The sequence below is a fragment of the Rousettus aegyptiacus genome, unplaced genomic scaffold (genome assembly GCF_014176215.1).
Source record: "Rousettus aegyptiacus isolate mRouAeg1 unplaced genomic scaffold, mRouAeg1.p scaffold_m13_p_4, whole genome shotgun sequence".
Lineage (NCBI taxonomy): Eukaryota > Metazoa > Chordata > Mammalia > Chiroptera > Pteropodidae > Rousettus > Rousettus aegyptiacus.
In genome coordinates this window covers 84,600,631-84,611,475 of record NW_023416307.1, presented here as the reverse complement: position 1 = coordinate 84,611,475, position 10,845 = coordinate 84,600,631, and the positions used below count along the sequence as shown (strand labels likewise).

The following is a 10,845-nucleotide window of genomic DNA, read 5'->3' as shown; positions in this document are numbered from 1 at the left end:
GCAAAAAAGTTGGTGCCTGCCATTTCATTCTCACGATGGTTCCTCATGCATTGTTTCAACTGGGCATCTCACCATCGAAGCCTTCCTTTCTTCATCAGCTTGGCTCTGTCACTCCCTTTTTTCAGCAATTTTATTTTACAGTGCTCACTGTCCTTTCATAAAATCTTAGTTCATCTGAGGGACTTTAATCATTTTGAAACTAATAGAGAGACATTTGGGATCTTGATCTCTTTCTCCCAGAAAACTATTGTGTTTCCATGTAAATTCGATCCACTTCTCAACCACCTCACAAACACACACACACACACACACACACACACACACACTCATTCTAGTTTCACATAACAGGAGGCTCTATGAGGGGTAGCCTTGATTAAGATCTCTCACTTGTTTTTTATTTAACAAACTAAATGGACATTCAGCAGACTTATAAAAATAAAATAAAATTAATTTAATTAAAATTAAAAGGTTATAGATATTGAATTGGCTATAGATAGTAAATTTTATAAGAATTAACCAATCATATAAATTGATTCCTTAAGTATCTGATACATAAGTAGACTTTTGCATTCTCAGAATAAAAGAACCAAGTTCATCAACTATCACTGGTATTTTAATTCTGTTTACTCTCTTCCTTGGTTCAAGTAGACAAATTTACATGTAGATTCTCAATGAAGCTTTCAAATCACAAACCTGTTTACAAAAACCCCCTCCGTTTACTTCAGAAGCTATGTTATTTTATTCTGTTTTCTTTTCTCTTTTTTTTTTTTTTTGAGTTCAGCTTTTAATTGAACATATTACAAAAGAGGCTTAGTCAAAAAGACCAAAGCTTATGTCATCATCGGACTCCTCAAATTCTTCTTTCTTTGCTTCTACTTTCTTCTTCTCAGCAAGTGCAGCAGCAGCGGAGGGGCAGGACCTCTTGCTGGTGCTGCACCAACTGCTAGAGCAGGTCCACCTGCCCTTACATTGCAGATGAGCCTCCCAATGTTGACATTGGTCAGAGCCTTTGCAAATAAACCTGGCCAGAAAGGTTCAACATTTACACTGGCTGCTTTAATGAGGGCACTGATTTTATCCTCCGTGACCATCACCTCATTGTCGTGCAAGATGGGGGCTGAGTAGATGCAGGCGAACTCTGAGATGGAGGTCACGGTGCAAGAGGTGATGGGCGAGTGCTGCCAGGCGTGGTACTAGTACCCGGATGAAGTGAAGGCCTCACCCTAATGGACCCTCAGCCTCCTTTGAAGGACGGGGCACCTTACCGGCAGCTGAGGAAAGGGATCGGTTTTCTCATATTGCTCCCATAACATAAGCATAAATGTGTCTCATGTTCTTCTCTTTGATACCTGTCATAAATTAAAAATTGCCACAAATCCTTTCCTGCCCCTTCCACTGAGAAGCGAGGTCTAATTCCACTTCCCTTTGGCTAGCCTTAGTTAATCTACCAATAAAATGTACTGGAAACGTTTTTTTGAATCTTCCAAAGCTTGGTCATAAGAAGTCCTCTGCCAGTTGCTCTTGGAATGTTCACTCTGGGGGAAGCTGACCATCATGTAGAAAGTTCAACTTTCCTGAGACTGACATCCTATGAGGAAATCTAAGGCAGCCAGGTAGAAGGCAGCATGAATAGTGAAAAATGCTCATCCAGTTCAAGCTCTCAGTCACCCAAGCCGGAGTAAAATATGCACGGAAGAGCCGTTGTGAACCATTGCTCTAAGAGATGCAACCTGGAGAAAATCAAGGAACCCAACTGACAGAATTAAAGACTCATAGTCTTGTCACAAATGTCTAATTTGAATCTATGGTATATAAGTTTTCTATAACCATTGTAACAAATTGCTACACAGATGATGGCTTAAAGCAATAGAAGTTTTTTCTTTCACAGTTCTGGAGGCCATAAGTTTGAAATCGATATCACTGAGACAAAATCAAGGGGTCAGCAGGGCCACACTCCCTCCAAAAGCTCTAGAGCAAAATCTGTTTCTTGCCTCTTCCTGCTTCGTATGGCAACTAACATTCCTCGGCATATGCTCACATCATTCCAATTTCTGTCTCCACCTTCTCCTTATGCATTTCTGTATGAAATCTCTTCAGTATCTCCCAAGTAATTATATTTAAGGCCTACTCAAATAATGTAGGATAATTTCTCCACCTTAAAATCCTTAACTTAATCATATATTTTGCAATTTAAGATAATTGGAGCCTGATATTTTGGGAGACATGTTTTAGTCTCCCACTAAATGCATTATATCTTTTATTCTTGTTTACATCATTCATCACAGAAGCCCTCAGACTCGCAAATGACCCTTCCTCTCTTGTATTCTACTCTTTATAAGACTATATCTGCCCCCTCACTTCTGTTCCTTTCTCCTATCCTCCACAACTCTATAACCTCATACTTGCTGCTGGAATCCCCGGATTATTATCAACGATTTCTTATCTACTCTTAATCTTTGCTTTGAACATTCCATTTGCCTTTTTGATCTAAGAGAAACATATCTATCTATTAAAAGCACAGGTTCCCCAAAGTCTTTTTAAGTGGTCACTGATTTATCTCTCTCTCTCTCTCTCTCTCTCTCTCTCTCTGAGCCTGGAAATGAAATATATACTTTCTTTTTTTCTGTTTCCTGCTTTAAATCATTTTCCCTCCTTCTTTTCTAAAGTTTCTCCTTTGAACTATCACATCATATCACCTACTACCCTTCATTTTTGCTGATATCAGCTGATCTTTATTTTTCTTTATTTTTTCAATACTAATTTAGTTTCAAATTTTGGCAATTTTAATATTTATATATATGATATTTCCAATATGTTGACATCTTAGTTTTATAAATGTGATTTGTTCATTGACCTCATCTTTTACTATATATTAGCCATACACTTCAACAGTCACACCCTTAATCTTATTTTTACTAATAATTGCAAGCTTTCTATTATCTCAATTTTATGAATCCTACTATTTTAACATTATTTCTTGCCTTTGAGCTCATTTCCTCTAATATTTCAGTATCAGAGGTCTTTCAGCTACACAAAGACCTCCAAACTATTGACCTATGACATTGTCACTGTCACTTACCCCTGGTAACACTCCTCTCTCCTCAACTAGCTTAAATCTTATGGTCTATATTTTTTATATAACCTCCATTTACTTGATCCTTTCTCTTTCTTCATTTTTGCTTGGCTGAACAATTTTTACCTATTTCAAACCTGTGTTTGAATATGACTGTAGGAAAATTTACAACCATCCTGATTTATGTTTCTATAAATTCATGATGATTAGCATGAGTATTCCCTTAATGCTGACAAGCAATCAACTATATGACCCTAGTACATTAAGTCTCCTACTCCCTGAACCATTGTTTTATACCTTTTTCTTCTTTTTCAAACTCAGGGCATCTCCTCCTCCATGATTACTGTCAGCCAATAACTTTCTATATCACTAAGAAAATAGAAGATATCAAAAAATAATTCTGACAAATGGATATCATCATGTCTATCCACAAAGCAGCATCTACATCCACATATTTTTCTCTCTTTCTGTCACCATAGGTCATGTATCCATGCTCCTACTCAAAATCAATTCCTTCACTTGTGTTTTATGTCCTAGCCTCTCTCAATTTACTCAAGGACTTTGACAATTCTCTCCTCTCTCTTTTAATCTTTTTTTCTATTGGATGATATATCATCATACATATATAAGTTTTCTCATTTTAAACAATAAACAAACAGATAAACAAAGATTCTTTTCTCCTACTTTCCCAGAAGCAGCAGTTTGATTTTTTACATCACCATTTCAGAATAATTCTTCTAAAAAGTTGCCTAATTTTGGTGTCTTCAAATTCTCTCCTATAGCCACTTTAGTTATGTGTTCAACCAACGATAATCTGAGTAACATCATAAGCATACTTTATATTGTTAAATTCAGGATTGACTTTCAACGCTCTTATTACTTGCCCTATAATCTGATGTGCACTGGAGAGTACTGGTTTATTCCTTTTTCCCTCTGGTGTAATCAGGTGTCTAATTTCATTCTTAGAGCATTCTGATTTGGATGTTAACTGTATAGTCACCTAACTGTTAACAGCATTAACAAAGTTGCTTGATCTTTTCATCCTCCAAACATTTTTTTTACTTGACTTCCTTTCTTCTGGTTTTCCTATTTTCTTAATAACCACTCCTTCTCAATTTCATTTACTTGTCACTCCTTTTCTTCACAACCTCCTAATGGTGGAATTTTGGGCTCAGTATGTGGAGTTCTTCTTTTTTAATAGGTAGCCATTGTTGAAATATTTAATGCAAGTCGCTAAAAATAAAATGATAAAGTGCTTTAGACAATGATTTATCACATAAAGGAGTCATCCCTTTATGATTATTTCTGATTTGTTTCTTTCCTGTCTTCTTTCTTGGTCTATCTTTCCATTATCACTCATAAAAACTTTCTAACATTATTGTGGTTAAAAAGAAAGGACACTTAAGTGTACAATCATGAAAATATAAGATCATGCTTTAACTTGACCAATCCCTTAAGAGTGTGATTATTGATACTAAATTCCACCACAAGTTTCTTTTGTGAATAATGGGTAAACAAAAATTTTAAAAGAAAAAAAATATATATGTAGAACGTAGATTGGCATTTTGAATATTATGTGTAATCTGCAACATCATTCTCTCTACCCAGCATTTTTCATATAATGAAAAGAAAACTAGTAGAGCATTGATTGCTCCAATTCTAAAGCAAGTACTTTTTCTTTTTTTGTTTGTTTTGTTGGTGAAAGGGTAAGGGATCCTTTAAAAGAGAAACATGTTGGAAAGCAGCCCTCAAATATAAATGTAAATTACAACATTCCCCCAAATTGTAACATATCATTATCTCTGCCATTCTTTAAAGAAAGAAAAACAAGGCTAATAATCATCCAGTTACATATTGCAATAGAATGGTTTATCTTTTATTTTTTATTAGACTATTATGTTCACTCATTTATGAATCAAGATGTTTAGAGCTCGAATGGTCTCTTCTGACCTTTTGGATGTCTTAATGTGAAGGTTGCTTCTCATTATTGGACAACTTTATCACCAGTAGGCTACTCCTTGTCTACATTTTTTCTTTATTGCTATTTCTCTACATTTGAATAACAGAAGACTTGCTTCATTCATTTCTTTACTGACTTGAGTTATATATTTTTTTTCTATTCAGGTACCAAATAATTTCATTCTGAATTGGAAAATGGAAGTTCAATATTCATTCCTTCCATAAACGTCTGCATCACAGACCAGAATATCATATGGTTAGATGCTTCTTAATTCACAACTGTGGTCCATTAACACCAGGACTAAAACCACTCTATATGCATTAAATTTTTCTCCTTCAGTAGTATGTGATGTTTAGCTAATCTGTCAAATTATTTCTTTTATCACATTTTCATTGTCTATTTTTTGTACAAGTCCTCATTGTTGAGCTGCTTTTTATTGATGCAAAGAAATCTTATATGCTATTTCCATCCCATTAACTGTTTGAAAGAGATAATCCACATTCTAACGTTGCTGAACAGTAAACCAGAGCCAGTTCTGAGTTGCTGTCTGATCTTTTGTTGAGCTTTCTTTTGACCCTCTCTGCTAGTTCAGCCATCTTTCTCTTTAAAGCTTCTACTATTTGTCCAAAGAGATACTGAACTAGTTGTAATTTGTTCGAATGGAGAAATAGTTGGTGTGTTTCAAAATATTTGTTATTAAAAGAGGTACATTTAAATCAGATTTTATCATATAATTCAAGTATTGTGAATGTACAATACCTGTGCTTATTATCAAACTTGTTGATGAAAACCGTATAAATATTATTAAAAAACATGAAACTATTATTTAATATTTAATGTCTGAGCTTTGAAATCAGAGAGTGTTGGAGAGAGGAGGAAGATGGAGGACTAGGTAAAAGCAGGGTTCGTCTCCGCCCAGGAACACATTGAAATTACAACCAAATTATAAAGTAATCAATGTGGAGAATCACCTGAAGTCTAGCTAATCATAACTCCTACATCTGATAATATAAAGGAGCCACATCAAAGCCAGTAGGAGGGCTGAAGTCTGGAATCAGGCTGGCCCCACACCTGCAGGTGGTGGAGGATCACCAGGAGGGAAAATAAGGCTGCAGAGACGTTCCTGAAGGAGAAGGGGATCATGGTCTCATCTGGGAGCTCTCCAGTACAGGGTCCCAGCCCAGGGAAGAGGAGATCCAATAACTCTGACTGTAGAAACTAGAGGGAATTCTGGCCATCTGGGTGAGATGGAAGGCAACTGAACCCCTAGATGTCCCTTTGAAAGAACCATGTAAAGGTTTTCTGGCCTGTGGACACTCATCTGGGAAATCAGTGGTGGGTTTGAGGCTCTCATGGGATTCATTCTGAAAAAGTCTCTATTAACTGGAGTCAGAAAGAGGGCTGGAAAGGCAGCCACTACTGTGCTTTAGTCCGGCCCCCCTATAGACCATGCCACTTGATTGTGCAGACCTCTCCCACAGAGACATTAGGAGCCGCTGATCTGAGGGAATCGACCTGCCCTGCCTAACCTGCAGACTGCTGGGTGCAGTTGTTTATGTTTGGCTGCCAAGCCCTGAGCTAAGTGGTTCAGAGTGAAGTATTCATTGAGGGGCAGCCATTGTTGTGAGCAGCATTTCTAATCCCAGCAACAGCGGCCAGCACAGTAAGCCCCATTTCAGAGATAATGTCAGGCAGATCACTGCTACTAACATGAACTTGAACACATATTGGGGACTTGTGGGCCAGTCCCAAATAACAGTTGGTCTTGCCGTGATCTGGGTCATCTGAGAGAACTTAGAACATTACCAAATTACCAGCAAGACTGAGGTTGTTTTGATCCGACGGCCACTGTCTCTCTGAGACCCTGCCCCACCCAAACTGCAGACTGCCTAGGGCAGGTATTATTGGCTTGCTGCCAAGCTCAGCTTCAAGTGAATCAGAACCAAGTGTTCACAGTAGGGTGGCCATCACTGTGAGTGGCCTTTCCAATAGTAGCAAAAGGGTCTAGCCTGGTAAGCTACATTTCAGTTTCAGCGGGGGACCAGTGCTATGAGCCGCATTTCAATGGAAAACATGGCAGAGTGAGAGATGTTCCCAGATCTCTCTCCTTGAACAACAATAAGCTGAACATCTAAAACTCAACAAAAACACCCAAACTGTACACCAGCATGTCTGAGTGTGGAATTTGCACATAAGAACAAGTACTTTAAGGCATTATATAAAGCAAGGATCCAAAAGGCTTAAACGCCACCTACTGGAAACCAAAAGAAAAGTGCCTTCTTTGAAATCAGAGAGTGTAAGGCTTATCATTTTACATCTCTAAGTTATGTGCGGATTTGTGTAAACAAACTACTTACCCACTCATTGTCTCAAGTTCTTCATCTATCAGCTTATATCTACATTACAGAGTAGTTATTAAAAAAAAAATTAGGTAAGATATTAAAGCTGAAAGCCTGGCACACAATAAGATTTTCCATGACATTGGATTTATTATCAGTAACTAAAAATCTAGTCATGGAACCTTAATACTGTCCTTGAGAAGAATAGTGTTGGATAGCATTTTAATTGCAACAACTATTTTTCTTTGTCATTTTCCTTCCTATTGAACAATTTTTCTGATGGTATCGACTTACGTGAGAAAAATAGTATTGCTAACATGAGGGTCTGGAACACTCAGGCTATGACTTTGTAATTGTTTTTTGTCCAAACAGGGACTTCTTGGTTTCTACCACAATACTCTTCACATATATTTCTGCTTATATTTCTGATGTAAAAATGTTTGTATATATCTGAAGCCAACATTTTATATCATTCAAAGTAAATTTCTAATTATGCCATCTTACACTGCCATAAATATATAATATGCTTGGTCATCCAAGTATTTTTTCCTTTTAAAAATAGAACTGAGAACCTCAAGTAACATAATATGATAGATCTCATCTAGGTAGTGCAAGTTTTCTGTTAACTTAGACTGCCACCATGAAATATCTGAATTCACACACATATTGCCTTTATTTTTTATTTTTTTTAACAAAAGGTAAATTGTAAGTTAAACGAGTCCCTTCTAAGTAAATATATTTTGTAGTTTTAGATCTCAAATCCCCTGGGACATATTAGTTTAGCAATTGCAAATACATTCAAGGTATATGAGAGAATTAGCTTTTTCTTTGTATTGCTGCCAAAATTTCAGTTTGTAGTTCATGACATCACTAACACCTAAAATGGAGTCAGGATGTAGCTAGAAGGAACAGAAGCAAAGTAAACCAATTACAAAGCTAGTCTTGAGCTCCATTTACATTTTAAAAATTAAATCCTTTACTAGCAGACTTCTGAAATCACTGAGTTCCCTTGTAGAACTAAACCTTTCAAAAGAGACAATGAATAAGAAGACAGGCAAAGAGGAAACATAAAAGGGAAAGAATAAGAATTTCTAGGGAATCAACAGATTCAGCAAAAGCCGAGAATAAATGTGCTTTTAAAAGCCATCTTGAGATTAAATTAAGAAGTTGTAAACAAAAATGAGTTTTTTCAAAAGGTTAAAGAACATAAATATTTTACTTATTTCTTCACATTTCAAAGACAACGCTTATAATCAAAAGTTGAAAAATTTAGATTTAAAAAGGAACTTAACTAATTTAGCATCTTTTGACAAATGGGAAATTTAATTATTAAAAATTAAAGTTACTTGCATAGACCATAGGAACTGGTGTTTGTCAGTTCTGCCAGATCTTTCTCGATGACTTCTTTCCTCCTCCTGACTTTGAATCCTGCCCATCCCTTGCAACAATAACATCCTCTTGGATGTAGAATGATTTAAACATGATCTACAAAAGATCAGTCAGAACTCTTTTGGGCTTTCACTTTGGACATTAAAAGAAACTTTTCCTCCTTGGGTGGCAGTCTTGAAGCTATCAGTACCAATAAGTCCCCAATCACAGGAAGTAACCTATACAGTAAAGATAAAGGACCTACACGTTGTTTTTTTTTTTTAACCCTTGAGTCCTGCTATGCTTGAGGTCACATTCAACCCTGGACTTGCAAATGTGAAATTTCATTATTTTTCTTTTGATTTTTGCAACTCTGGACTGAGTTTTTGTCTTATAACCAGAAGTGTCCTGCTAAATGTGTGCCTATATTATTATGTGTCCTTCAGTGCCTTGCTAAATATGTGTCTATATTATTATGTGTCCTTCAGAAGTACAGACTAGAAAGTATTTTCATAGGTACTAATATAATTTTTTTTGTCATCTTTCTTTTGACTCATTTTTATAATGATATTGATCTATTCTGGGATGACTGTGTGTCCGTATTGTCTCCAGAAGTAGTTTGAGAACCTCGGTCTTCTAAGATCATTATCCTTTTATTGTAGAACAAATTGTCTTTTTTCTTGATGTTATAGAGGAGGAAATTGTTTTTCTCTACCCTTGTACTTAACTGGCTAGGCCCATAAATCATACTGATAAAAAACAGATTAACAATAGGAAAAAAGTTCTAATTATATAAGATTTTTTGGCTAATCTTCCCAACAACCTTATTACATAAATTGATCAACTCTGTTTTAAGGTATAATAGCGGCGGGTAGCCATGAGTGATGGGAGCAAAGGCCCAGCTCTGTAATCATAGGAATGACAACATTGATGGCCCAATCCAAAAGGCCACCAATAAGACCTCCTGGAAAACAACAACAACAAAAACACTTTATTTGTAAATAACAATACACCCACATCTTGGAGTACAAGGAAAAAAATAACCATAGCATAGCGACCAGTATAGGCCAGCCACAAACACTTGAATAGTAAGGAGTACTCTGACCTTTCACTTCAGCCTCATTATAACATCATTATAATATCATGCATATGCTTAGAAGTTCATGAATCCAATTATAACAAACTGAATTTTAGGAAGGTACATGCATGGTTATATAAGTTATATAACAGCCAACTGTCCACCAAAACAACCTCACACATCAATCAGGCCCAGATATAAGACAGAGCTCCACACTACTACGAGACTCCAGCCTTCTCTGGTGCAGCCCATTTCTTTCTTGAAACGTACTTTAATAAATCTTACTTTCCCTAACCTTTGCTGATCTGTAATTCTTTACCGCATTGGCGGAAAGAACTGAGGCCCCTCAGTACCCCTAGGTCAACAACAGACTTAGATCATCCCCAATGGTGACAAAAGCAGAATTAAACAAGTGAAAGAGTTGACGATGGCATCAAAAAATCTTTTTCTTCCACTACTCTGTGTAGTTCTATCAGTTGTATTAATCTATGTTATCGTAAGAAAGGAAAAATAAATCTTTATCTTTTACCTATCTTAGGTTATCTGACTGGGGCCCTGTAAATTAGAATGAAAAAAGACAGATTAACAAGGGAAAACAGAAATTTATTAGCGTGCACATTATACATGTGCACATGGGAGTATCCAATGATGAGTGACTCAAAGGATGGTTAGAATTTGCATCTATCTACCATGTTAGGTATGATATATATGGTTATTGTATTACTTTTTATACTTTCCTATTGCTTGAAATGTCTGTAACTTTTGCTTAAATTCTTTATTATAAAAATAAAATAATGTTACTACTATTTTTTTGTGAACCGTATGCGTTGGTCTTCTGTCCTTTTTATCACTGCTTCATTTGAAGTTCCTAAACTATGAAAAAAAATTTTTTGTGTGTCTGTTGACTATCAAGATTTTGATTAGATTAGGTGCTATTCGATGGTAAAAGTTACTCTCTTTTATCACTTCACTAACTATAATTCATTTCTCCTCCATTTTTTTAGAAAATGATGTCATTTAGTAAACA

The 10,845-nt window shown here is 36.0% G+C and overlaps 1 pseudogene; it reads right to left on the bottom strand.

Moving 5' to 3' along the window:
* Positions 1-810: 810 nt before the first annotated feature.
* On the bottom strand, positions 811-1,553 carry LOC107512231 (annotated as a pseudogene).
* Positions 1,554-10,845: the final 9,292 nt, after the last annotated feature.